The sequence below is a fragment of the Drosophila elegans genome, unplaced genomic scaffold (genome assembly GCF_018152505.1).
Source record: "Drosophila elegans isolate 14027-0461.03 unplaced genomic scaffold, ASM1815250v1 contig_814, whole genome shotgun sequence".
In the NCBI taxonomy this organism is placed as follows: Eukaryota; Metazoa; Arthropoda; class Insecta; order Diptera; family Drosophilidae; genus Drosophila; species Drosophila elegans.
In genome coordinates, this window is record NW_024546167.1 from 8,390,719 (window position 1) to 8,396,718 (window position 6,000).

Below are 6,000 nucleotides of genomic sequence, written 5' to 3' on the forward strand. Positions count from 1 at the left end.
ACGAAACCTTTTAAATGCTTACTTTCCACTCAGTGCCTTAAAATTGTGATGTACGTTTTGACTAATTGTTTTGACAATTCTTAATGTATATTTGTCAAGTGCGCATCTTATCTTATTCGAAATTTACAATACTCCTGTTGCACCTCATAAGAAACCACCTGAGCCACCTTGAAAACAGTAAAAAGAAAAACAGGACCTTCTATCTATATTTTCCTTATTTACAAACATATTTATTTTTTCGCTTCGACATTCTTAGCGAAACTGACTTCGCGGTTAATGCAGATGGCAGGCGAAGCGAAGCGTAAAATGCTTTGTAAATTATTATGCCAAGTCTGAATTCGGTGTGGGTGCTAGACCCCACATATATATATTTTTTTCTAGAGATAAACACAAATTTGCGCTGTGAGACGGCATGTGTTGTGTCATAAATTTCAATTGACTTATGAATATGGAGGAAAATCTTTTCCCATGGAAAGTTTTTAAACCCAGCACGTGCCTAAAAGCCGATGATTATGGTTTGAACTTATTTGCTGTATTCATATTTCTGCTTGGGCTTATTGACTTTAGAAAAATTAGGTGGGTCTATAAAAGAATGGTAAATTGTACAATCACTTAAATACATAAAAAATATATCAAAACATAATTTTTTAAATCTGACTTTGAGCTTTTTTCAACATATAAATTAAAAAAGAAAATTGTAAATCATAATCCCAAATGCCAAAGAAATAATTATTTCGGGCTTAAAAGTAAGGGATGTATTTAAACCTACTTTAATTTTTAATTTCACCATGTCAACCACCATTTTCTTTATGGATATATTTATGTGTTTGTCAAATCACTTGCCAAAAACAATCGTCAAACTTTTGACCGAGGCCTATGCATCATTTTTATGTGAAAATTTTTATAACAGTCTAAGCGCTTAATGTGCCGCGCAGCTGGGGAAGGAAAACTCCTTGGCCAGGACTGCCACACGCTCTCACAGAAAGTAACACTCGGGCTCAGAGCACCCCAAAGGATATTAACAATAATCTAACCAAATTAACCCAAAGCACTAAAGTGTAAGTGACATTAAGTTAATTTTCGTGTGCGCCAGCGAAGGAATAAACGAGATGAAAAACAAAACGGTAGAGCTGAAACAAAAGAAGTGGCAATAAAGGGGGGGGAAAAACTTACGTTTTATTTTACGTATTGTGTATTTTTTCCACAACTTTTTTTGTGTACTTTTTTCTTTTGTCCCTGCTGCTGTTGGTTGCATCAACTGTGCAAAATTTCCCACGAGATCAATCAGCCACAGGCTGGAACAGGACAGCCAACAACGGCAACAGCAACATCAACATCAGCAACAACGGCAACATCAGTAACAACGGCTGCGATGAGGTGGACTCTGGGTGGAAAAAGAAGCAGCAGTTCCTGTCGCTCCTTGTTGTGGTTTTTGTTGCTATTACTGCCTCCTTTTAAGTTTTTCCTTTTGTGTAACTTTGACCTGCTCAGCTCGCAGTGCTTCTTTTTCCCGCTGGTTTATTGTCTGCAAGTAGTAGCAGCTTCTTTCCGAATATATACGTGTGTAGTATGGCTCTTTTTGTTTTCACCTCTTGGCATTGGCCTTTGGAGTGTGCAGCTAATGAAGCGAGAGTTGATGAGGCAACTTGGATCAGAGGCGTGCAGAGTTCGATGCAAGGGGGCTGGCTGAGTAGCTACTTTGTGGGCCAAAAGTTGGGCTGTAGAATCATTCCAGATCTAAGTTTATGGCTATTGCTTACAGCTATTTTCATACTAAATTTAAAAAGTTTACATTTCCCCATTTGAAACGCCACCTCTGCCTTGAGAGCTCCTTAAAAACCGCCAGGAAGTCGGGCCAAAAACCAAAAGTTGTCTCTCATTAACAAGAAACACTTCAAAGAAGCGCATAAGGCATGGAACTCGGCGCTAATTGTCGCAGCGTGCGTGTGGGTTTGAGGGCCCTCATCCTTCGACCAAAGTCAGGAAAATATGCCGCCGAAAAAAGCCACTTGATTGATTAATGGATGGCAGGCGCCAGCGTCGAGGTGACAAGTGACCAAGTCAGGCTGTTCGGGGATTTGCTGCCGCTAAATGATGTGCCAAATTAGACACGGACTGGAGGGAAATGAGGTTTTCTGGGGTCATTCAGCGGAGGATGGAGGGGCAAAAGTGTATGCAATAAACTGTCAAAATGTCGTCCGGCAAATGACAATAAAATTGTTTGAAGTCATATTTCGGTCTGTCGTTCGGTCGTTGGCTTGTATTTCGGCACTCTTTCCGGAAACATTTAATTTTGCGCCCATCCCCCCCCAGAATTCGATGCAGAGTTTCTTGCACAACTTGCATTTCCGTCTACTTTTGCATTTCCGCCCCGTTCCGGAGGACGACCTGGCCACCGATCCCGGAATTGTCCCACAAATGGAGTTCGGGGTCCATTGCGGATGTCCGCGTGGCAATTTTAATGCTATTTTTATGCGCCCGCTTTTGGCTTCCGATTTTTTATTTCACCCCCAGCCAAGGCACTGGATTCTTCCTTCCTCTGCCATTTACTTTTTATCGTGTGCCATAATAGCAGTCTGTCTGTCCCTCGACTGCAGTTTGTGGCCAGGGGAAATGGAAATGGTCCTGCCAGGTCCTGCATCCCTTGGACCGGATGTCAGGTATGTAGGGAGCGGAAAAATTCGGTTGTATTTCGGGTTTAGTCTGCGGTCGCCTCGGGTATTAAGTTGTCTAATTGCGTTCTTCGTTGCAGCAAAATAAAGGAAGAGATAAAGTGATGATTACAGAGAAATTAAAAACATTTTGCGCAGTGTTTATTGTTGAATGATGTGAGGGAAACTAAAATATTTACTTCATGAATAAAGTTACATTAACAACCTCCTTTTAGTGCAAATATTGTTTGCAAATATGTGTATTTACAACTTTCATGTAGCCACGATAATTGTAAAATGTTTTTCGCATATAATTGTAAATGCACAGAAACATTTAGCACATTTTATTTGCAAATATATACATTGCTAAAACAAATGTACGCTAAAATACAGTGTTAAACGGGAAAATTGTGAAACTTGGCTCATTTTAAGTTGCTGATTGATCATAACCCATTACTGGGCCCTTGTCGCAATGTCCAAAATTTTCCACTAGAAACTTTTAAACAGTTCTCCAAAAATAGACCCAAAAAAAAAACTGAGATGGAAAATTTTTGCATAAAACCATTTTGCTTGCAGCAACCGCAAGACAATGTTGTAAACTAAGACCAGTGCTCCCCTGACACCCCTTATTTTCTTTTGCAGAGCTTTTCCCGGAAAGTTGTTGCTGTTCGAGAGCCCAAGAAAATTTCTATAAAAAGGCATAATAGACGTCAGCAAATGTCTGCGACAGCAGCAGCAGCAGAAAACTACAACAAAAGCATCAATAAACAGTGTAAAAGACAGTTGCTGGGATGTAGTGCAAGAAGGAGAGGATGAAATTGGCTGTGACAAAGAGGCGAGAAAAAACTGCACTCAAAGAAAAGCAACACATTTGTTAAACTGTGAAAATATTAATTAAATGAGTTATTAAGACTTTATTTTCAGATAAAATATTTACATTACAAAATATAATATATATGATTTTGTTCGACTTTAATTTTAAACGCAAAACTTAAATAAATCGAAATCTATTAACAATACATAAACAGTGAATTTATTAAAAGAATGTGTATATAAGAGATTTCTGTGACATCTATGTATCTTTCGGAAATATTAAATAGATTTTGTTTTCCAGTGCGGTTCAAGGGACAACTCTGGACTTGACGTTGCGGCTGAGCCCTAAAGCTTCCGCTCATATTTATATCGAGTCTGGAAGGGGTTTTTGATGGGGCGCAAGTCGGCATGGGTGTGGGCGTGGGCATGGGCGGCGTAAACCATACGTCAAAGATGCTTTATTGAGCGGGACAAACAAAGCCCGGAGGAGAAAGGGTGCCCAACAAATTTAAAGTTGTGCGGTTGCCGAGCCCCGAACTTCCCTCGATTTCCATTCGCCCCCAAAAACGAAGCTGGCCACCAACAGCTGCCAATGATGCAAACAAACAAAATGCTCCGGGCGGGATTTTAAAAAGCACTTTACGAAGGCCAACAGAAGATCTTGTTGGATGATGGGCGTCGGGGCAGGGAGCGTGGCAGCTGCCGGAGGCCACTATAAGCCGTGTGTGTGTTTGGGAAATTTTTGGGCGGCAGGCAGCATTCGACGGGCTTGATGGCAACACAAATTTGCAAAATATTGACAAGCGCATCGTCGTTGCTGGGGTATTATTTAATAAATCAATATTTTATTAGCTGGAAAATATGCGTGTGCAGACGGCAGAGGAGGCTGTTTGGCTGGCGTGCTGATAAGAAGGCGAGCGGTTGTGGAAAAATGTCCAACAGCGCACTTGAAAAGTGGTTTATTAAAATATTTATTATTGGAAAATAGTCCAGTTAATATAAAAATCTTTTTATTTAGCTATAGCTATAATTATTATGGGGGTCCCAAAACTAATTATAAAAAAGTGTACAAGTATTTAACAAAGAACTAAAACTTATAAATCTAAATGTCCTTTTCAGATTGTTTTAGTGCATACATTGTTATTTTTGTTTCTTATACAAATTAAATATATTAAAATCATCTCAGTAATAAGGATTAAATGTGTTTTATAATGACTTAGAAAATGTACTTGATTTCGTTATTAAAAATAATATTATGTCCAAATTGTCGAGTTATTTATATCAAATTATATGCAACTTAGCCTCACATCACGCTTTTCCACAGCCTAGTTTTCTTTTAGTCCGGCAAATTCTTTCAAATCTGGACTGCAGTTGAATCGAGAAGCAGGAAAACTTTCTGGTTTTTGTTTTCTTGTTGCTTTTGGCGCTTTACGCACTCGGCAAAAATGCCCAACTGGCTGCTCTTTTCATTACTTATTTCTTTATGACGCTAATGTCCTTAATTCGTCAGTGTTAACCTAATTTCGTAGAATGGCAAAAGCGACGCTGGCGGGAACTTGAACGGCAAGCACGACGACAGGCGCAAGGAAAGGAAAATAGAAAGAATTATGCCAAGAAAGTTTCCTATTTTGTCGCAGCGGGCAAAAGTTTTGCGGCCAATGCGACGACTCGCCTGAAAGCATACTACGTATCCTGGCCGGGCCAAGAGTTCTTTGTGCGACACTCGCCAGTGTCGACAGTGTCGGTAGTGTCGGCAGTGTCGGACTGTCTGTCCCATGTAGCCTGTCCCCGCTGTTCCGCTCTCGGCCAAAAGAGAGTGTGCTAGTGGGTTTTAGTGCGCATTCCCAAAGGCCATATAAATCATAATAATTTTGCAATGTAGCATTGGCCAAAGAGCATCCGAAGAAGCGCCGCCATATCCTTGTGGCATGTCTTTTATTTGCTACGTGTTGATGTCCTTTTGATGGCTCTTCTCCTGGCTCTCAGTCCAAAGTCCCCAGTCCCCAGTCACCAATCCCCAGTCCTCAATCCTCAATCCTCCCCTCGTATCGGCGAAAACCCCCGGGGGCAAATGACAGCCACACAAAACCGCCGACCGACCGTCAGACTGCCGAGGTCCTGCCGTCGTCCTGCCTCAGCTTCAGTTTCAGTTGCAGGATATGGTTCGGGCTCTGGTTCTGGTTGTGGTCCCTCTCCTGTGCGTGCGTGCGTGCCGCCTTGTATTTGTAATTCCGGACGGCATGTCCAGCATAAAAATATACTTAAGTGATTTCTCTTGATTCACTTACATAGATTTGGGTTACATTTCTGCTGGCGCTCCTATTTCTGGTTCTTCAAAGCAAATAAATAATTTTTATGATGGCTTGGCTTGCCAAAGCCCCCACCCACCCCACTCTATTCCATGCCATTCGGACTGATCCTTCATTTAATTTCGCTCAAAAGCGTCAAAAGTTAAGCTGTAATCATTTAAATGATTTATGTTGCTTGATTTACCATATCCCTTAGATCTTTTGCTTGGCCTGACATTTCCTCTTTC